This window comes from Lepeophtheirus salmonis, chromosome 13 (assembly GCF_016086655.4).
Source record: "Lepeophtheirus salmonis chromosome 13, UVic_Lsal_1.4, whole genome shotgun sequence".
Classification (NCBI taxonomy): domain Eukaryota; kingdom Metazoa; phylum Arthropoda; class Copepoda; order Siphonostomatoida; family Caligidae; genus Lepeophtheirus; species Lepeophtheirus salmonis.
The window spans coordinates 1,839,107-1,864,229 of NC_052143.2; positions in this window are offsets into that span (position 1 = coordinate 1,839,107).

The window sequence follows — 25,123 nt, forward strand, 5'->3', positions numbered from 1 at the left end:
CTTCATATATTTAACAAATAGAATATAAAATGAAAGTACCATGACGTATCAAGACAGACAAGGGAATCGACAGCTTCCAACAAAATACAAAAGGTATTTTTGTGTTAGCGACCGCGATAGGCAGAGCGTTTTCACTTGACGTCACTGAAGATATATCAATCCAATATTTCTAAAAAATAACTCTAACAAAAACGTTTTGATTATTCATATTTAAATTTATTAGAAAAAACTTATTAAATTTTTTTTTACCTTAATATAACAACATATATAAAGGAGCTTGCCTCCAATATGGTGTTAATTTTTATGTATTATATACAGGGAGCGGGGATCAGATTGTCGCCTACTCTAAACCTTGATAACTTGAAGACGATATTACCAAATAAAAAACCGGTTACCAAATAGGAAAGCTATTCTCGTCAGCTGACGATACGTAGTTCAGTTAGCATCATACCGTCATCATATGAGGAGCTATAAGTGGAACGAGGAGCTTTCGAGGTCCGCCGTAGTCATGGCATTGGTTAATAATGGAGGGGAAATCTCCAATTCAACGATTGCTTCAACCTTAGGAGTGAATTTACGGACTGTTCAGCGTATCCGTAAGAAGCAAGAGAACACCTGGGATGTTGAGCCACCATAAAGAGGGCACCCAAGGAGGAGGGCGCCGACCGGAAGGTCAGGGACACCGACTTTGTCGACAAGGTGAAGAACATAGTTGAGGATGACTCTATCAGGTCTATGAAGGCCATGGCGAGGGATCTGGGTGTGGCAACAGAACTCAGCACCCTGCCATGTATCCAAAATCTCCATGCAGTGGTTAACCAAGAACTGTTATGACGTCGTAACCAAGGATTTGTGGCCTCCTAACTCTCCCGACCTTAATCCTTTGGACTATTTTGTCTGGGGCTATGTCGAGAGACATACCAACAGACATCCCCATATCACCAAGGCCAGCTTGATGGACTCCATCAAGGAGGTATTCGGCAACATGGACAATGAGATGGTCAGAAGACCCTGCGGTCGGTTCAGAGGCCGTATTGAGGCCGTTATTGATGCCAGCGGTGATTATATCGAATGAATAGCTACTCTATATCTATATGCTTGTCATAATTTTAATTTTCAATAAAAAAGTTAAAAAATGTATATTTTGTGTTGTTTTTTGTAGAAAAATATTTTGTCGACAGTTTGATCCCCGCTCCCTGTAATCTAGAGCGCTGGAACTGATTGATAAGGGGAAGTTAGTTTTATACATATTGATGAGACCATGTGAGCATAGCTTTTAATGTCTGATTGTTATTGTATATATTGTAAGGAAAAATCTATATTTAGAGAGAGAGAGAGGGGAAAAAAGATGTTAGAGGTTGAGTGAGTTTATTAAATATAAATTTATTTCTTTAAATGTTTTTATTTATAATTTCCAAAGTGAACATGTCATTCTATTGTTTTGATTTTTCTAATTGAGATGAGTAAATATATCTGTACTTATTTTGATTAGTAAAAATAAATTCTACCATGTATGTTAATAACAATACAGTCAAATTTTATGGTCTTCCATGAACTAAAAATCCATTAAGACGTTTACCCACTAATATGTAAGGACCCACCGTTTCTTCTTTGAAAAGGACTTTTAAGCATTTATGACCCATGAATCATTAATCGTAATTCTTACTCCTTTTTTATCAATACATACAAATTTATTCTTTTATCACACAATCTATGCATGAATGTGCATACACATTTCCGGAAGGAAATGAAGAGATATATATACTAAAAGATAATAATTATCAAATGCACATATATAATATTAAATTATTTATAAAGAATAAAAATAGATGAAGGAAACGATCAGATGGAGATTTCATACAGATTTTTAAATATCAAAAAAGTATCATTTGATTAATGTGTACATAATGTATTTAGATATAGCCAAAAATTAGTTTGATGAACAGGGTTATACATTGAGATGCTCATCATGAGGATTTTGGTCATGTTAAAAAAATAACCTAAAATCAACAGGGTTATGCATGACAATTATAATATTTTTTTGAGCAAAATAAGTTTTGCTGTCATGACGTTTCATTAGATTATATAAAAGCTGCTGTGACATGGGGGAGAAGGAAGCCAACATAGGTATAGGCAGGAATTACTCCCATGCCGATCTTCAAAACTACTCTGAGTCCAATAAGGACATAAAAATATAACTCAGAAACACATCCTCATTTTTATTCTCCGTCTTCTATAAAGCCACGCTAATTCTGTATCCAATTTTATATATATCTATGGTATGTATTAAAAAATCAAAATAACTCAACAGGGATTAAATAATATTGACAACAGATTAGAAAAAGAATATTTACTCTTCAGTTTGCCAAATCATAAAAAATAAACGGACAAGCTAAAAAATACACTTAATTATTATCACAAGCTATACATATTTTAGAACCAAAGCTTGGACTCATTCAGGCTCTCATTTGTTAATTTATTTACGAATATTACTTACTTTTTTTTTTTAAAGGAAAAGCCCAGAACTTGATAGATTATTGTCCAAATTTAGTTAATTCAAAAAGAAAATATTCATGTGATATCTGTATTGAAGTCATTTAATCATTTGACGTACACCATTCTTTTTCGTAGAATTGCCCTATGGTGAATTCGTGGAGATTGTACAGTTATTTCTAGAGAATTCATGACATCTTTAGCTGAAAAAAAGTATTATTGTAGGCAACACACTCTGTACAAAAACAAAGCACGGGGTCGTTGTTTCGCCAATCTGCTTTAGCTTTGTTCATTATATAAAATATGTCTTTGGAGAACAATAAAAAAGAAGGAATGAAATGCTAGTTTTTTTGTTAATTGTTTAATTCCCCCCTTGTATTAAAAAATGAACCGTATTCAGTTTTTGCTCAATGTCCAAGTATGGTAGAAACCCCATGAAAGATTTTCGTCCTAAGTAGATAACGCCAACATGTTTAAGAAAAACGGTTTTTGTGTTCTACAATACCTTTTGTTCAAATGAAAGCAGCTCTCAAAGTCTGTAAGGCTTTGAATTATGCATCTACATATGTGTACACATTTAGATGTCAACATGAGTAATATGATGTATTAGTCATTCTTGTAGAAGTAAACACACTTTTTCAGAGTGCCTCCAACAAAAGAAAGTAGGGGAACAAGTCAGTCTGTGAAACAGAAATAATGGACGATGCATTCAAAAAAAAAAAAAAAAAACAAGCAACAAAAAAACTGTAAATTGTGTCAACTGGTCGATGAGTGATGGATTTCCTCTCGTTGTTCTTTTGAGTACAATGGTCTACACTATACTATTACCTAGATATACACATGTATATATGTGTATGTACGTCTTCAAAATAAGTTTTGAGTTAAAAAATGTTTTGACAGAGTTTATATCTAATATCATAGCATTAAAGAAAAATTTACAACTTTGTTTTTTACAAACAGTCAAATAATTATTAAATTATATTCTCGCCATTTAAAGTTTAAGACCTAATTTATAATCATAACTGACCTCTATGGAAATGATCTCCCATTCTGGAGTCAGGTAAAATTCATAAGGGTTAAATCAATTGTATAATATGATTGCATTTCTCATTAGATACGGTAAAATCTGCGATGAATCGCAGAAACACCACTGTCTCTACTCCTCAGTCCTGTATGAGCTAACCAAATCTTTTCCTTTCACAATTTGAGAAATGGTTTGTGTATCAATTTGTGAGAGGAACACTGAGGGTACCGATATACCTATAAGATTATACCTAATTCTTATTTCTATAATTCAAAAAAAGAGGCAGAATCATACCTTATTTGAGAGTGGCCAGTTTTATAACCTATTTACTCTGCTCTTGGGCAGCTGATAGAGGCACACTTTGGAGACTCAGTGAATATGTAGGAAGGACTTTTCACACCAGCATCCAATGACAGAATACAGGGTGTCCGGAAATCCAAATTCATTAAGATCTACAAGGACTAAAAGTAGAGATATAGAGAAATGTTTTATCTAAAAAAACTTTGCTTGGTTATAATCTATAATATGTTTTTAACAATTTGGCCTTTAGCTTCCATAACAGCCACAACACGGGGACGGAAGGAGGAGCAGGTATTCTTGATGTAGGTGGGGTTCATCTTGGACCAGGCCTTGGTGACACTGACCTTGAGAGCTTTGGTACTGCTGTGGCGTTTTTGCAAGCCTGCCTCTCAATGTGCGCCCAAATGCTGAAATCCAAGGGGTTCAGGTCGGGGGAGGAGGGGGGCAGAAGTCCTTAGGCCAGAATTCCACATTCTCCTTCAACCACTTCTGGGTGTTCTTGGCTGTATGTGCGCGTGCCCCATCCTGCTAGAAACACACCCTCTTGCCAGGATACTCTTTCCTGATCCATGGGGCCACCTTGGTCTTGAGCACCTTGATGTAGTTCGCCGAGGTGATCCTGTAGCCCTCTCGGAAGAAGGCTGGAGGCATGGCTTTACCATCTGAGCCAACAACTCCAAGCATCATGATGCTGGCTGGGTGCTTGGTCATGGACACATAATCCTCAGATCCCACATATCCATTAAGGCTAATGTAGCGATCATTTTTGCGGTTGAAGACTGCATCCACTATAAAAGTTTTGTCATCGGAAAAAATGATAATTATGTCCCCATTGCTTTTCATGTTGTTCAAAATCTTCTTGCATCGGATGTATCTGGCCTCCTCTACGCCATAAAGGTGTCTGGCTAAAACTACATTTGCATTTTAAATACAGTTAGGTTAAGGTCCTGAATATTTAATTATTATTTGTGTGTGTCTATATTATAACCTGTTTCTAATATTTAGAAATGATTGAAATTTATTCTGTTTATGACAAAAAAATATTTTGTCTCTAATTCTCCGAGCAAGTTGAATGTACATATTTAGTAATGATTATCCCCTCTTTTGACATGCATTGCCAAAAAATTAGTATCAACAAATAGTTCTACAAGGTTAGAACCAGAAATTCTTGTAAAGCAATGACCTTGCATCACAGAAATCTCAAGTAAGTCATCAAATCTTTAGCAACTTCCTTGGCAAGACTTTGAAAAGGAAGCTTAGTAATTAACCAACAATTCGGTAGATTTTTTTTATCTTCAAATCTATTTCAAGTCTATATCTCTTGTAAAAGAAATATGTTGCTTTTTTACACCACCAGTGTTGTTTTATTCAGGCAAAACACACTAACTAACAAATTTTTGAAAAGTCACTTTGTATCTGTATGATATACTTTGATATTCCAAATGTCTTGTTTACATTTTCAACAATTTTTAAAAAAAATATCAAAATATTGTATCAGAAAATCGTTTTTTAATGCAAGCAGAACACAATAACTCACTATCTTGCATTGAATATCCAGTCAAAACCTGTTTAAAATCAACTTTCTTATCATTTAAGAATATGAAAGTTTGTGAGTTTTGCCTGAACAGATCAAAGTATTGATTTACGACCAAATTTAGTGCTCAATTTCTTGAAAAAATTTGTGAATAGATTTACGGGCAGTTTATTTGATATGAGTCGTACTTTTAATAACAGTCACAAAATGAAAGCTTAGTCTACAAATCAAAACCATGTAAAATTTATTTATAACAACTGTTGAACATATATATGTACACTACAGATGTGGGAATGATAAAAGCTAACTCCAAATAATTAACCAGAGGTCAATGTACATTCTATCTACATGCATGCATATGTATGATTGTATCATGCAATGCTTATTTCCTTACAAAGACACAGAACCCCATCATTACCTTTGCTTTCCTGGAAGTAAGGATGCTTCAAAAACTTTCTTAGGACATGAAACTCGTTGTGTTTCTGAGAAGTCATCCACCTTAAATTCAATTTATCAATTGTTTTTCATCCATTCCCTCTGAAATACCAACAACCAACAACTTCCTCTCATCCAATGTATTTGTAACAAGGTTTTTTTAGTCATTGATCGACAGGTAGGACTCGTTATAACGATTACTCATTTATTTTTAATGAAAATTGATTTCATTTATAATATATTTTTTTCAGGAGAAAAATACTTTAGATACGACGTGACTTCATTAAGTATAAATATACATTTATACCTGTAAAATGTACATGTGTATGAACTTGTATTTTCATATTTAAAATAAGACAACCATTCCCTGAAAATGAAAAAATATATAATAATTAAGACACATTCATCATTTCTACGTTTAAAAAAAAGTCATCACTAAGAATTTATTATTTATTAATAAATATTTATCTTATCTTTATTTAAGAAACAAAAAAAACCTACGAGAGGACAAAATTAATGATGGATGATGTTTCATCATGGCTGCTCCTAGTAGTTAAAGGTGTTATTGACATTTAAAATCATGAAAGAGTTGCAATAGAATGTTTTCCCGTATTGTTGACGTTAGTCATGTTAAGGGCCTAAATAATCAGGAATAATAATAACACTTTTTCTCACTAATACTAAGAAAATTGGTGAACTATTGGATGTCAAAATAGATCCAACAAATAAAAAGACTTATACCTTACAGTATGTAATGAAATTATCTATTGCCTTTTTGTAACTTATGGCATGCGTGCCACTTCTGGCTCGTGGAGATATATTTGCTGACACATGCAAATTGGAACATATTCCCGTAGTTTGTGTGCGTGTGTTACCATTATTATTGATAATGGCACACTCATTGATAAGAAATGTTGCAGTTGGTACTCCTTGTCTCAATAGTTGCCTTCCTCTGGTATATATTTCACCTCAATATCTACTAAAAATATCATATTAAATCGTTATACGATCTTATTTCTATATAGTAGTTAAAAATTGACTACCTAATCGATAAAAAAAAGTACAAAATCTAACCATTTTTGGGGATTATCTGTAAATATTCCTATAATTTAATTAAAATATCACTGTTTATCATTGGCATCAAGTAGTATTCAATACAATTGGTTTGTTTATTTTAATTCTAAAAGGCATTTGATTAAATTTCATCAAGATTTATATTAAATACGTCTATTTTATTAATTAAAAGCATAAACTTTAAGCCCCCATAATAATGCAATTTATTACATAAGTGAAAATGGTCAATTGTACCTAACTGTTTTTCATCAAATATAAAAGAAAATGTTTTGTTAAATAAAATATAAGTAAAACTTCCGATGAATATCATTCAACTTCTTTTTCTGTAAATAATTATTTGTGGTTTATATTGATTATCAACAAAAATTAATCAAACATCGATTTCATTTCTGTTTTGATTTCTTTTTTTGTATGTACCTTTAGTTATACTTTGTACTTGTGATAAACGTAAATTACAAATATCAGTCATTTTCTTTCGTGTTTTCTAATCGGAATATTTGTTAGCATTTATTCACAAAACCTATGTAAGAATTGTAAGTAATAACAAATTAACTTGTTCTTTAAATACTAAATGAAAACTCATTAAAATTTGGTCTAATTTTTAGAGTTGAGAGTTTATAAAGATAAAAGTTATATTTGATGTATTAACTAAATGAGAAGTCGCAAAAGTATACACTTAGGGTGGCTAAAGATCCACATATTGAGTCTACCTATCCAGTTTTGATGGAACTCTAGATATTTGGAATAAAAATGGTTTTTTTTAAATTTCCTAATAGATTCATCCTTAATTAAATATGTTCAATAATAAATGAGATTAGAATAAAGGCTGAAAATATTGTGTACACATTTAAGAAAAATGATTCTTTCCTTTTATATATAATTTTATTACAAACTTTAGTCTCAAAAATTATTTTTTGAAAAATTTTAGTTTAAATTATTCAAATTTTAAACAAGAAATTAATTACTTACTACGGATATTCTTGAATTTTCTTACTGATAAATAATTAACAAAGAAAAATTGATTTGAATACCAATTATGAACTAAGTATTTTATGTGTATCAAGTTCATATAAAAGAAGGACCAATTACACAAGTGAGAAAAAGGGGAGAGATGACATCGGTGTACTTTAAGTATCAATGGAGTCCGGAGGGGTCAAGTAGAGGGGTTGTATTCCCCTCCGAATGAAGGGAACTAAGCCAACTCCAATACATAATCTTGAAAACACTCATATTCTTGTGTCAGTTTCTATTTTTTCAGTTCAGCCTTAGCAAGGTCCTATTAGTTTTAGGGACTGAGAGTGTTCTTACTGATTAAAATAAATACATTTGAGTGACAATATCATGCAAGGACTAAATTTCATAAGTTTAAGGACTGATATGCTTACTGGGACTGAAGTTGACTGAGAATGAAGTGGACTGAGACTGAAGTGGGCTTAGACTGAAATGTACTGAGACTGAACTGGACAGAGACTGAGGTAGACTGAGATTAAACTGGACTGAGACTGAACTGGACAGAGACTGAATCAGACTGAGACTGAAGTAGACTGAGATTGAACTGGACCGAGACTTCAGTCTTCAGCACTTAATAAAGACCCACACAGCACTACTTCAACGTATCCAAAATTAGATGGACTGTCCTACATGCACAAAGTGTACAAAACCCTATATATATAGATATAGAGTTTCTATAACTTGAAATTAGAAAATTATATCAAATATGAAATTACTACAACAATAAAAAGAAAAAACTATATAGAAGACTTTAAAATATTGGATTGCAGCTTTAGTTCGACTACATTTAAAGAATAAAACATGTATCTTACTTTGTCGTGAGGAAGTTATGATCGAATGATCCATAAAGTTTAAAAGCAATTGGTGGAATCTCCACCCATTGAAAATTTAAAAAAAAAAACACTTAAATTTGTCAAAACAATAAATTTTTTGTATAAACCGTCTATTTGTAACTGTAATTTGCTTTAACAGCTTCTAAGTCCAAAAAAAAAAAAAAAAAAATCCCGTATAATTTTTGGGAAAATTATACCCAATAAATTAATAAACAATTCTTTAATAACACAACAATATTTGAAATATCAGCTGCTCGGTTTGGTATAATAATGGTATTATAGTTTTCAGGAGTGAATGGTTTATATTTTATTTATTTTAATGACATATTCTTCAAATTAAAATTTAAATGTATTTTGCAAAACGTTGAGTTATGACGCAGAAATCCACTGTTGAAAAATAATCGATTAGGGTATTAAAAAGATCCCACCAATAACTAGTTTTATTTAAAGCAAGGTAGTAAATATTTAAAAAAATAAGGAATATTCTAAAAGTAATAACCAAAAAATAGTTTAATAGCTGATGAACATGATAATAATTGATAAGATGTTTAGTTCCATCAATTATCCTTCAGATAATTAATAGGACTAAATCATGAATTAACTTGAAGAATACGTAAGCACTTAGTTTATGCAATATATTCTAGCTATATATTGTATGGGTTCCACTTACCTTTATTGAAACTGAGCTAAATATTTTGACGTAATAATATTTATTAGGCGTTTTTAGATATTTATGCACGAATTTGAATATTCAAGCATGCAATATTTCCCTCTCCAATCAATAATTATTTATGTGAACACTTCTAAAATGGCAAATTTCTGAACAAAAACAATGAAATGCTTTTTAAACAAACGGCTTTAAAAGATTTGCTGTCAACTAAAAGTTCAATTTTGATTGATTTTTTCAGTTTAACTTTTAATTTGCGTTAAGGTAAGTTAAGGTTGCGTGACAATTTTTCGAAATTAAATATAATGAAGCACATTATTTGACTAATTCTAAGAAGTAATGGATATTTTAGTAGCGGAAAAAGTTTGAAAAATGAATATAAATCAGCTAATTAGATGACTTAATCATTAATCAATTATAATCAAATACATTGGATATGCAACTTATTTTTATTGGGGATAATCTTCCAGCCTCTAAAATATTAATTACTTCTTACAATTAGTTAAATAATCATCTTAACTATGATTCTATTTTCGAAATATTTCCATGTAAATATATATAAAAAAATTAAAAGTTAAACTTAAAAAATCAAAGAAAATCGAGCTTTTTATTCATTTGTAAAACTTAATAAATAATTTATCTTTTGAATGCTGGAATAGTGTTTATCAATTGTTATTACCTTGGATTTTGGATCTGTATATTAATTTCATTTCTAAATAGGACTCTGAATCGAAATTATACTCAACAAATGGTATTTCAAAAAATAAAAGTTTTACCTCCTGCAGATGAAAATTTGGCTGAAATAGTAATTTTAAATGTGGTTTTCAGCCGGTGGGAGGAATACTATTTTATAGTGTATAACATAAAATTGAGTTAAAACATTAGACCCTTAGCAAGAGTGAGGACTATCCAGCAGGTTGGTGATTGAGTATATCGGTAAACAAAAAAGGTTACCTTCCTGCAAACTTCTCCAAAGACAAAGTCTTTTTCTGACCAATTTATCGTGTCCTGTGGAAATCCTGGACTTATTTCAATGTGAGGACTTACGAAATGACTAATTCAATTTTGTTGACATATTTATTGGAAGGGGATGACATCACCAACTACTCCATCTTGGAGATTGATGTTTGAAACGAAGCTTCTTACAGGCCTACATACATGTTTAATACATGTTTTTATTTTGGATAGTCGTAAAATGAATCGAAAGAGGTTTTCTTCTCAAAGCCCGAGGCAAAATAAATTTTTAGCTCCTTCTATTGCAAGCTGCTGGTCATTCATCATTCAAAAAGTCCTAATAGGGTCATATATCATCTACCAGGAATCTAGCAAAGTCAGTCGGTTGAAGGATGTTGAGTTGTAGGCAACAAGTAAGAAATACTTAAATATATAAAAAGCAGATGTGTTCTGATCTGCCAACTATATATTATTTTATTTGGAACAGATGAAGAAGAAAAAAACATGTATTAAAGTATTTTGTAGGTAATATATGTGTGCATGTGGGTATTTGATTCAATCAATTGGAAAAAAATATATATCTAATATTAAATGATGTGCTATGAATTCGTAAGAAATAGTTTATCTGGTTGATGGATCGATAAGAGATTAGATATGAAAAGATTACAGGATCATGATAAACTATTAATTAACAAGTCTGTCTTTATTTACTAATGTAATGGTTTGTTGGACTACTAATTGTTTGGGTCATATCTTTACTTGATATGAGATTAAGGATTGTTCCTGTTCGTAGACAACTTATACTTACTCTATTTGAGGGGCCTTTTGACGCAATAAATGTTTGAAAAACAACATCTGGTAGTTTGAAACTGCAAACTGGGTTAGAGAAGAATGGAAAAAGTATTTCAATTATTCGTTATTTTTTATTATATTTTTTTTAAATATGCTTTAAAATGTATCAAATTTATGGCATTTTTAATTTTCTAACTTTGCCAGGTCTGATTTCACAATATTATACATAAGACTAATAGAATATAGTCAACAGCTGATTGAAAAGTGGGAACTTCTTCTCCTTTCTAAACTCTGATATATCAATTTAACTATTTTCTATGGTTCTGTCCATCCTATCTATCCGGGAAAAAAACTCCAAACTAAAAAGATCCCAAAACAATGAATCATTATTGTTTTTTCTAAAAATGTAAACATACTAGGACTAATTATTATACTCATAATTGTTCAAATATCCACATTTATCTATATTTTTCGGATCTTACGGTGAGTTTGATGAGTATATTCGTAAATAATGATGAATGACAGATAAATTAGTTAATTAATTAATCGTATGATGACATAATTATTACAAGGGACGGATTTAGTGGCCCATTCGGGCTCATACTAAATACACACGTCAAAATTCTTGGATTGATATCTTTCCTTGAATTATTGTGATTTTAACCATCAACTGTATGCGTCATAAGTCCTTGTACACTTTTTATTTTATTTAAAAGAGAGATAAAAACAGGCTTATCGACAAATTTCTGTATTTTGGAACGCTTGAAAGACTTATGACTGATTTTATTTATTCATTAAACTCCTAAAAGGATACAAGTTATTTTGTTATTTCTCTCTTTTCATGAAACGTGCAAAATTGAAAAGTTATTTTCTGTATAAAGAGTGTGCAAGGACTTATGAAGCAAACGCTGCAGATAAATTTGAACGGTTCAATTTATTCACTTTAAGTTGAGAAGTGTCTAATTATTTTTAAGTACCTTGTATTCCTTGAGAATGCCGATAAAAGAAGTTTATGAACAAATCAAACAAATAATATAATATTTATTAAATAATAAAACGTTTATTCAAATGTTTTCAAAATAAGGGGGGTGATGTTTCAACTTTTGGGATAACCAGAGATGCTCAAGAATGTTGTATGTGTAATGTAGAATTTTTATTTGATTTATGATACCTTATTTAACCATATAATCTATCATACTCTTTATTTAATGTGAAGAAATAAATTTACTGCAATTTGCGGGGCCTCCGAAGGGTTAGCCAGAATAATGGAAATTAGTTGATAGATGAATAGCCATAAATCCAATTGAGACTCAAACATCCTAGCTACTTATTGCGTTGACGGCAACATATTTAATTCCAAGGCGTAGATACCGGAAGATGAGAGATTTGTACATAAATATTGTCTTAATCAGTGCCCCTTTCAAAATTTTACAGTGTGTACCACATGAGAAAATATCAAGATATCCAAGTACTAGCCATATGATTAAATAATAGAACAAAGCCTTTAACCTGGCACATGCCTCAATGAGGAACTCCTTGTCCACGTTAGCTGCTGCTCGAGAATGGTATTGCACAAGAAGTCAACAGAGTTATATACACGTTTATTAGAATCTTTGTCCAAGACGTACTGATCATAGTATTTAAAGGGTTCAGATCCAGCGAGCTTGGAGGCTACATTTCCTTTGTCCAAATATAAAGGTCTTGAGACTATTGTTATTTTTTTATATAAATGTGTTTTCAACTAATCTAAACCCCTTCAATTTAACACTATATCTATTAACATCAATTTAAGCTCCCTAGCATACTTATCTATGGAGTTATTTGCGTTCTTGGGCATGCACCCGCCATCTAGGGACAGAAAAATGGACGTACGGAGTTCGTATTCAGAGGATATCTGAAGTATATTGTATGTTTTTTTAATACAGTTTTGTGGGATAAATCTGATGAGCACACTTGCATAAACATAGGTCTCAGGGTTCCCAAGATACTGAGCTCCTAAACTTGTACTAATGACTTGTACTGGATTTAAAATCCCCACCTTGTATGTACACTTTATATGTAGAACTTTAGGAGCTGTTATAATCAAATCAAGTCTATTTTAATTTTCCGCCCAATAATTAGTTAACCAAAGAATTTCACTGACTTACCAAACTAATTATGTACTAACTTACACACACATATATATTTGTGGAGTGGAATTAGGAGACTCTCACGTATCCCTTGTGTACCCCTATAAAAAACAATGCAAAGAAGATAAAAACAGCAACATGCAACCTATTTTGCGTGACAAAAAGGTATTTATAATCCATTCTAACGAATACTTTTGGAGATCTATAAACACGGGAAATTCCTTTTGGTAACATTCATAAATTTAAGCCATTCATCTCACCCTATAAATTCAAGGGCACCTGATAATTATGTCCCCTATAGGTTCAGTCCCAGCAACAGAGATTCCCTGTTTTAAAAACCTAATTTATTGTGTTCTATGCTGTACTCGTAATTATAATGGTTTTTTGCATTTTCGAGTATCACGAAGTTTCATGTTACTTAACTATGAATTTAGTTTTTTGAATTATTGCTCCCATCTTTCTGTTGTTGTCGTGCTGTTGTTTTTTTTTTTTTTTTTTTGTTATTCCCCCATGTCTGTAATCATACAGAGTACATAAATTTATTTGTTCTCTTTACAGGTACATCGATTACCCATTTATATATAGAAGAGATCCCCCCCCCCTCCCTCCTTTTAAAATGAATCATAAATCACATTTCTAACCTAAATGCAATATCTTTGTAATATAACATTGGCTTATATTGAGATACAAGTGCAATTAGAAATGCATTGCTCGAGTCATTGAATACCCATTTAGAATTGGAACTTTTGTTTAAATAAGGAAAAGTTGATTGTGAAATGTAATTACTCATACGCGCACATAGGTAAATGAAATTTCCATTGTTCCTAAGCTTTTCTTGAGGCATAATTATTATATTAATCCGTGAATTTAGTTTAAATTATGTATCAGGTATTTGATGGCTCTCCGAATGAAGTAGAACAAAAATGGGCATACTCTAGTATCATGGAATGAGAGTCTTTTGTTTAGTTAGTGCCTTGGACAAAGATTGCTTGTTTTCCATTTGGATAATGAAGATAGGGGCCAAAATACGTGCACAAGTTCAATATTCAATCTTACTTTTTGACAAATAATAAAATTGAGAAGTTTCGTGATTATAAAGCATCAATAGGCTTGTACCGTCAATTTAAAAACTGTTTCTCTTCTTACTTTTGGATTAGTTCTGTCGCTCTTGATAGCGAGTAATATCTTGAATAATGACCTTTTATATTTGATTATTATTATGGTTTTTTTCGGGAAAAATTTATTTGAAATATTTTTGTTTCATTTCTTTTACTTTGAGTTGATGTTCAAAAACAGGCACTTGCTTATACTGCCCCAAGTTCCCTAGAAATTAGAAGGGGTGTTTAAAAAAATTTCTTAATTGTACGTTTTGGATCAAACAGGGCCGATTGTTTACCTTAAGTTAGTCTAAGACCAGGACATAATGTTTTTATTCACAATACGCCCAGAATGATCAACTAAAGCCTATAACTACTACGTTTAATCATCTTAATTTAGAGGACAAAAAAAATATTTATCTGCTTGTGAATTTATATGTTATTGCTTGCCCCAAATTGTATTAAACTTACTCTTCAAAAGCAAGATTTAAATTTTTAATGTTCTTTTCAATGGTCACACGGAGTTGCACTGATTAAGTATAAATAAGCATTATCGTGCTACAATTACTCTATCTGACCCACTCTGAAGTGTCTTTTGAAGTATATATACATTGATATTATAATGCATATTATTTTCTCCTGGAGTGAGGGAGAATGGAACCTACAATATAAAAAGATATCCGAAGTGTATTGTCCTTTGAGCAACGTATGCCATAATATAAAAATTATTCATGGTTTACAAATGTTACTCGTAATCCATTTTACAAAATAATTAATTATTTAAATACACTAATATATTTTAATCATATTTGAAAAACAGAGAGCCATGCTACAATTTTACATCATTAAAATTAGGTATTGATATTTGTTTCTGGATATGTTATATTCGTTAGTCCATAAAATAGGTAAATTGTACATATCTAAGACTATTTCTCTAAAGGATGGTGCACCGTTAAATATTTTAAATGAAAGATCTAGCCTAACATTCCAAGGACATCCTTATTAATTAATAAATGACTATATTTGTATTTTTGCATTCCTTTGTTTCCCAAAAGTCACTCAAAAAGAAAGAAAGATACCATAAATAGATGCATTGCTTAACTGCAGTTGACCCTTGATTTACGAACGTATAAACCATGTTTCACACATAGGGATCTATAATTAAATGTATCCTTATTTTAACGTAGGTATATCCCTAATTTTTGTGCCTTGGAGCTCATTGTAATTATAAAAAGTAAACTTGTTTCATAGGAGATCGTATCGAAAAAGGAATTAATTAACGTCATATTTTTGTATAAAATCTTACAATAATGTGCACGCATAATTCATTCATCTTTTGCATGTATGTGATCCTTATTTAAGCACCTTTTTACAACGTATGACAAGTGCAACTATCTTTTAATTATTTTTATGATCGAGATTATAATTTTATAACAACATCGAATAAGAAATAAAATAAGATAACTTATATTTACGTAATATATTTTATTTATAAATATTTCCCACCAAATCAAAGCTGTCTCAAATATTTTTATTTATAAAAAACCCTCACAAAACTTGATTTTTATGATGATGTTATATTAAATTATGTTGCAAAAAAAATAAGGCAACACGGCAATTAAAATAATTAAAAGATGAGAGTTTGATAAAGATTAAAATTATTAGAGATGAGAGGTATTTTTGATGCATGATAGGAACACATAAGATTAATATACAAAAAAAAAAAAATTCTCAGGGTTTTTTTGAGCCCTCCTTCTCTTTTGTACAAAAATATTCATGAACATTTGAGGTCAATGTCAAGAAAAGGAGAAAAGAGATTTGGAACTATGTATTAGTTTAACATGCAATAGAAAATTGTAGTTATACATACACAAATCTCAGGCAGGAGCTAAAGGGTACCCTTTGAGTGTGAGAAAAAGCAACAATAACGAGCAAACGAGCCAGAGGGGTCACATAGTCTGCGGATGTCAAAAGTGATAATTAATAAAATACGCTGGAATAATAATTTATAGTTACTCGTATAAGAATTGTACATTTTTTTGAAGAAAAAAAAATATAGATATTTTAATTATTTCGGAAATTGTATCAAACTAACAAATACAACAAATATTTTTATTCTTTAATTTTTTTCAGCATGTCCTACTTTTGAATAAGGAGCACAATTATGCATGAAAATTCAAGGTATATACATATATTTACTTATTACTTTAAATGACTTAAGTGTTGAGAAGGGGGAAAAAAATCCTTGAAGGAAAAGTTTGAACAAAGTATTTTTTACTCACATGTTGTAATATAAACATTGAGTAGGGCTATAATGAAACTTAACCAATTTTAATCTTACTAAATGTGTTATCTATTAATCAAACAGGTTGTAGCATTTACTAACATATTGTTTGAGTTGCAGTCTGATTCAAATAACAATAATCCTTATAAATTTCTAATCACAAGTGATTGTTACAGTAAATTGATTAAACACTTTAACATAAATAAAATATTAATGGTATTTTACTAGACTTTTCTGATCAAAATTAAATTAAATTTACGTGCCACAGTTTCATTTTTCGGAGATTATATTATAAATCATTAATTTTAATTGATCAAAATGAAACAATATATTTAACTGTAGGATTATTAAATGAGACGTTATGAGATGAAGAAACTTGCATTTTAAAAACTGATGGTGTCATTAACAGCGTTTAAAATAGTGTTGAGTTCCGGTCTGAAAATTGTAGACTGGTCTCAGACCCGTATCTTTTTGGGTTGACCAAATTAATTCAGTTTTGATCTGTCCCACAAAAAAACGGAATCGCATTTAGCAAAAAGTAATTTGATGAAGAACTTTTTCTTTTTTGGAATTTTTTAAAATCAATAAAGTCTTTATCGGTTATTGATATATAAAAAAATAGATAATATCTGAGCTTCAAATAAATCTTTGGGTAGCTTTTAGGATAATCTATAATCTGGCTGTTATAGTTATCTCCACAGAGATGAGTTTTAACATGTTCAAATGGATTGAAACATATCTAAGCCTGAATTTTTTTGTTTTTTTTGGATTGTAATCTTCTCTGTTTTTGCTTCACTCGTCGCAAAACCAGTATTGTCCAAGTATGAGAGTAATATCAAAAAGCCATTCGGGCACGCTCTTTTTGTTAGTGTGGATCGTTATCCTCGTAAAGTATAAAGACCGAATTACCATTTTCGAATAGCTGCTGAATCGAAAAAAAACACCATTCATTTCTAAAGCGAATTCAGACTGGCAATAAAAAATGAATCACTTACCTCAATGTTAAAGAGATCGTGATCAAAAGCCAACACAGCGAGCAAGATCGTGGCCAAGCGAGGATTGACTGCCATGAAGGTGATGCTGTGTGTTTGGGTGGGGATTGGCAGGGAATAATCTACTATTAGCTGCTCCCCGATGGCCAAACGCTCAATTTTACCCTTTACTATGAACAAATCGACCGTTAGATGCTAACAATCAAACAGACATCGGTTAATACTGGATTAATCGTAATTGTGTTTCATCAACACAACACTAGGCCGCATACGCTTTTGATGACGTACCAGAAGCTCTTGGATCTCGGATAGGAAGTGCTTATGCATCCACCATACAGACCGATCCTTGTACCAAGTAACTACCAACTGTTTCTGTCTATGGGCAACGCGCTTGGGAATTTTTTTTTGGCATTAATATAGGCCAATGAAAATTGGTTCAGTGTGTTGGTTTTTTTTATAATAGGGACAAGGGCTTCCACAAGAAGGGTATTATGATGTTGGATTCTTTTTGGCAACAGCTTATCAAAAGGAACATGCAAACGTGGCTATAATTGGACGATTGTAAGGCTTCTCATAAAGCATTAAAACAGTGTAAAAAATACTAAATAATAATTTAACCCAATCTATTATTAAATATAATCACATTTTCAAACAAAAAAGGATAACAATACCAATAGCACCCTACTTATTTCTTATCATGATATAGGTAGATATAAAGAATTCATAACTGATTCATAATTTAATGAAGATATATACTTACAAATAGATTTTGATATATAACAGAAAGTTGCTATAACATAAATAGGCATAAAATAACTTAATATAAAAACAAGCGAATTTTGGTGTTTTTTACAATGTTTTTTTATGGTTTTTTTTTTTGTATGGGGGATAAGTTATATTATTGCTTATAGAAGGCGACAGCTGCAATTTAATGTGAGAGATAGATAGTAGAAAATGTAAGTATTTTGAAATATTTATGGCCTTAAATAACAAAACTTAATACATTAGTGGTATTATGCATATATTTATAAGCAAACGATTATAGAAGATAGGCCTATCTTTTTGCTAGTAGATGATAAAGACAACCTGCAAAGGGGTACTCTTACTTTTATCTAAGTATAATTTTGAGTAGAGGCTGTTAAGTTATAATTCATTATAATTTTTTGCTTTTGAATATCAAAGGTAATCAAAATTTTCAGTCATGCTAAAGTATTTTTGACTTCATGTCTTATTCTAATAGTGCTTGAGACTTTAATCAGCTATTACTCAATAGTTTTTTCGTCAAAAGTAATGTTTTTGAACATTTTAGATTTCAACTTTTTTAATTATTTCCCTGACTATATTTCATTTCCGGTCAAGTCCTTAAGTAATATGATTTTTAGAATTTAACTGTTTAACTGCATCGTCCAAATATTAGGTAAATTGATTTCCTTACTTTGGAAAAGATCCTCAAAAAACAGAACATAAATCTTTATCAGAATATGTCACAATGCAGCTAATGGAACCGTATTTGGGCAAAGGAAGGAGTGTTACAACTCATAACTTTTGCAAATTTGCAAATGAACTATAGAAAAATAGGAAGAGTATTTTAAGAGTCATGAATCGCACTCGCAAAGAAATATCTCCTGAACTAAAAGCTATCAAACAAATATTAAATTCACGCATAATTTTGTTAATGTTGGCAAAAGATTGACTTCTTGTCAAGGACACAAGAACTTTTTTTTGCTAATTTTGAGCTCTGTTTACAAAAGTGTGAAGGTATTCGATTGACAAAAAAAGGTTACCATAATCATTTCAGTATTATAATGAAACAGTGTATGAGTTTGATATTCTAAATCAAATTAAAAGACTTTATTCGTCCAAAATGTCTTCTCGCCAATGGCCACTACTAATTTTTATTAATATTTAGGACATAATTAGACACACATATAACAAGGATAATTCAATTGATAGACACTCCAGGGAAATAACGTAATATTAATTTGATGTTCAATTTAAGACATAAATGCAAATCATTTAGTATTGTTACGAAATGTTTTATTTTTGAATCTATTTCTAAGTGATTTCTTTTACATAGGATTTACCAATTAAGTGGCATTAAATATTATGTTTATTATAATAGTATGTATATAATTACTTTAATTCGATAAGTAACTTTTTTGTTATTATTTGTTTGTTCCTCTTGTTTTTTTTTTTAAATAGAAGAAAAGAAAAGCCTTCTAATGCCTCTCTGTGTTTTAAATCCGGCTTATCTGCTATTATTATTTTTCACTAAATACATAAACTCTCAAATGAGATAAACAATTAATTGCTATGGATATTATTTTTTCTCTTAAAGGCAGATATTCGATAAAAAATATCCTTTATAACAAATATTCCCATATAAATCCATGAAATACTTTTATTTCCGGAATAAAGGGCTTCAAACTAAAAAAATGATCTTCTAAAATCATCATACAATTTTTGCTTGTATTTTTTGCCACTCTAACCTTCATTTGCAACACTTAACTATAATATGCATCTGATAAAAGCAATTTATTTGAGGATGTGAAGGATAAAAAAAAAAAAAATCTACCATGGCACTTTGTAGAGCGCAATACCCCTCACCGTGGGACTGACTATAGACTATTATTAGTTGTTAAGGTGACTTTTTAATTGACGGACTTTTATTTCAAATTACTTCTCTATGGTTCAGCGTCGTTGAATATTAGCAATAGCAGAGGTGCTTTGATAATATTAATCATTTGCTAATTTCTGTTTATTTTTAAGTACCTAGCTCTCATTAAAAAAATATAGAAAAAGTTTTAATAACATTCTTCATATATCTTAATTTCTTTCAATTGGCCTAAATTTTGTAGAAACTGAATTTCTATTACCCATAGCATATATTGCACTTTCCTACAAAAAGGAAAAGAAATCAATTTCAATAGGTAGTTAGGCAATTCTTTAAAAATAAGTAGAATAATCAACAGCTAACAACAAAATAAATTCTAATTTTTTTATGAAAAATGATGGTAAATTTTACTTAAAGAAAAGAAATCTATTTTGTCAGGTATATTTTTCAATATAACTAATATGTTGCTTATTTAAAGCAGGTAATTTGAACAACATTTTTTTTTTTGTTGAGAATGGGTAAGTAAGTCACAATTAAGTCACTTTTAAAGTATATTTATACAGTTCAATGTGTGCACCCATGTAAAATGACTTTTGGAAGTTTTAGTTTATTAATCTTCCATTAATTTATTCCAAATCCTAATACGATTAATTTCCTGATGACCTAATAATTGATATCTATGTAACAAACTATATTTGACTTCAGTAGTTGGTATATAGGATACAAAAAACATCACTTAACAAATTGAATATATTTTTATGATTTTATTTTATAACATAACCTAGGAATATAGCAATACTTTTTGTAGACTGTTGAAGTCAGATTGTTTCTTTTATTATAAAGTATTTACCAAGACATATTGTATAGAGATTAAAAATATAAGAAAAAAACATATTCTTTAGAACGTCGATCATTATTTTATAGAAAAGAAAATAATTTTTTTTTAAATTGTATTATTAATTATTATTGTACCACTTTTGGTTAAGTTAAGTAAAGTTTAAATAAAAAAATATTGTCTCTAGAATGAAGCCACGCCCCATTGCAGCCTGATTGCTCATCATTATAACAAAGGAAGTTATTTTGTCGTCGCACCCGGGTGATTAATTGGGCTAAAATGGCGGATTACCCATTATTCATATACGATCTATAAAAATGGGTTGATTTCATGGACTCGTATATCCATTCACAACTGGGACCTTTGTCCTTTACCACTCCATAATACCGGACCGTGCAAAATTATTTGCCGATGATGTAAATATACTTTTTAAGAGGTTTTGTAGCAACCAATCTGATTGTTTCGTATTTTTACTGTTAAAATAAACAAAAATCCTTCCTGTGAGAGCGTAACAACTTCCACACGTGAGACCATTTCCAATCAGGAAACAAAGAGGATCGAAATTGCAGCCCTCCTCCGAGCGGGAGTGTCTCATAACAACATTAAGGAACAGGTTGGGGCCTTGTTGAAGACAATTTACAAAGTTCCCAAGCGCTTGGAGACTGGGGGTGATCTCAAGCATTCCCCTGGGGCTGGCAGGAAGCCCACTGTCTCAACAAGGCAAGTAAAGGCAGTGTTCAAGAGGACTCTCAACAGGTCCATTGCCGACATGGCCAGAAAGATGGGAACGTCGACATCAAATGTTTCAAGGGCATTGAAAAGGGCTGGAGGAAAGTCCCTGGGGCGTACTGAACGCCCTCTGTTAACTGAAGGTCAGCGAGAAGTCAGACTTGAGCGTGCCAAGAAAATCCTGAATGATATGAAGAGCTCATCTGGACGCATTATCATTTTTCAGATGAGAAAATTTTTACGGTCGATCCTGTTTTCAACAGATAAAATGACCATGTTGTGAGCTTTGGAGATGTTTGGAGATCCAACGGGAAGGCCATGAAGCCGGTAAGGTTCTCTACTGGCTCAGATTAACAGCAAAGGATTATGTGAAGATTCTGGCGTCCAAGGTCCTTCCGTGGATCAAATCCATAGTTGGCAACTCTCCTTGGGGGTTTCAACAAGATGGAGCACCGCCCACGCTTCCAAGAAAGCTCAGGAGTGGCTCACGGACTACTGGCCCCCTCAGAGCCCAGATTTGAACCCACTAGACTTCTCTATCTAGGCGCACGTGGAGACCAAGGCCTGCAAAAAACGACACAAGAACATAAATGCCTTAAAGGCTGCTGTCAACAAGGCATGGGCCTCCATGGACCCCTATTACATCCAGCAAGTCTGTGGCAGCTTCAAACGTCGCCTGACCAGTGTCATTGAGTCAAATGGGGGCTACATTGATTAAATTTGATCACAAACTATTTTATTATTCTAAAAATGTATGAATAAATTGTTTCTCAAGTCATTTGAAATGTCATTATTGTCCGCCATACGTTCTGAACAAAAATCGGTAAATAATTCTGCACGGCCCGGTAGATGAATTAATTTCATTTCCCTAACACGATTATGTGATGGAGATAGAAAGAAATAGACAGGCAGAGAAATACCATTGTTCAACTAGAAGGAAAAGGGAAAGTTGAATAGTTATAAACCTAATACCTCATTATCTCATCAGATTTATTATTATTTAAGCTTCTTAAATAATGTTTTTTTTTCCTTCTTACTCAGCTCCTTCTTGTTCATCTTTTTCCGTACATCTTGGAAGCACCAATTATTTTGAATATGCTAATTTACAAACAATGGATTCCTTTCCTCTTTTTTCATTCTTATTTTGCATCAAAAGTAAAGCATACACAGTCAGCTAGATAACAGAGATTAAAAACACAAAGGAATTCCATTGATGCACATCCCCCAGTTCTACAAGCAATAACAACAAAAATATGTCAAATTAATAATAGCCTTTGCATGTGAGGCTTCCAAAAATGGGTCAGGAGAGAGCTTCTTCAAAACTTCCCTCCTTTTTGTCTCTATATTTGTACACTAGTGATTTATATCTAAATGTTGTGTGTTGAGTTCTAGACTCTGCACAAGGATATGACATTTGAATAGAATGACGTCCTAGTTGTAAAAATAAACATGTTTTTTTTTTGGGAGGTCTAAAGATAAATAATAGTACTAAGAAAAAACAGTAGATGATCAATATTTTAAAATATATTTTTTCTAAGAAAAAGAAAAACTTTTGTTGAACAGTAAACTTGTCAAAATACTCACGGAAAAGTTTTATATATTTATATAAATCAAAGAAAGGCTCCAGAAAATAGTACTTTATTTATAAAATAATATGTCAAATAACAATAATTAGACAAACTCCACTTGAAAAGTCCCGGGTTTCATACATAAATGGCGCTATTTTGTTTTAAAATTCTCCTTCTTTTCAGTTAGTTGCAAACTTCAAAAGATGGCTGTCAAAATTGAATGACAGTCTGTTCTTAAGATTGAAAGTTATTGTGATTGGATATTGACACTACTTTTGTTATTTTCAAAACAATCGATCAAAAAATATTTCGTATTTTAATTTTATATTGCTTCTTCATAAGAACAAATATTTTGCAAGCTAAGCAATGACTTAATATTTTTTTTTAAAAACTCTGTTGCATTAAGCAAACAAAAAAAATTATAGATGTTAATAATGAAAAAAAAGTGTTATCGTTATTAAGCCGGGACAATTCTTTTAACCTTTCATCTAAAAAGAACCCGAAAAAAAGGTGATAATTACTAAATTATTTTCATTTATGGAATTATTAATCAATATAATTGCTTAGAATAGTTCACATCTCTTCACAAGACTGCGCAAATTCATGGTATCAACATTCAAATTACTGATCAAAGTTAAAAAACGGAAAAATCATTAGTTGACAACAAAATAAACTGTATATTTTTAGGTTAGTGATATAACCTCATGCTATCAAGTGAAGATTCACTAATAAACAAACTTCAATTGTCAACTGTTGATGTTTCTAATATTTTATTCTTAATAGTGCTCTAAGCTTTGATTGACTGAATCAAAATTAGCTTTTGTTAAGCTGTGAACAATTTTTTTAGTATTGCTCGAACAAAGCATAATGCATTCCAGCCCTCTACCAATAGATTCTGTATTTTTTTAATGATGAAAAGGCTGCAAGCCGCAATAAAGGTAATATCATAATTTTTTTAAACTATTTTACGCCTCATTAAAGTATTTACAAAACACGTTTGCTCCTTATACATATTTTCATGAATTTATTTATGAATAAAGTGCCTCATTCCCGAAAATTTAATATATTTATATATATTTACGACGTACATTTATCTAATACAGATCACACAAAAGGCTGAAACGCCAAGAGTTAATAATGAGGGATTATGTTCATGGCTTGAGAGAAGGAGAAAATTTGCACTGTTAAATAAAATACCAAATAGAATGGATAGATAATAACAGATTGTATAATTTTCTATTTTTTTTCAATTGGTATATAACTTTCAGACTTCCACTGCTACCCCAAAGTGAAACTACAAATAAATATAAAATAAACGAGAAGTCAATTAGTTTTGACGAGAATTTATTGTATTTCTTATTTTTTAATTTAATTTTGTGTTCTTTACATACAAGAAAGAAAAAAATACTAGATACAACTAAGCACATAATGAAGAAAATAGTCACACATTGGAATCCTCGTAATTTGAGCAATTGTTTAAAACTTCTGTTTGTTCTTTGCATTTTTTTTGCACTTTTTTATTAATGTTTTTCTTCTTTTCTTTATAAAATGAAAAGGAGATTAAGCATAAATGCGTAAGAAATGACCCTGTTAGAATGATGAAATTAGACAATAAAAGTCATTCACATTGCGAGCAACGTAGATTTCCCATTGAAAAACTGCGTTCCAAAAAATTATTCAGATATTGCATTATTCTAATTACTTTGTATATCATGATCTATCAGTACTCCTATAGCAATAATTACCTGAATAGGAGCT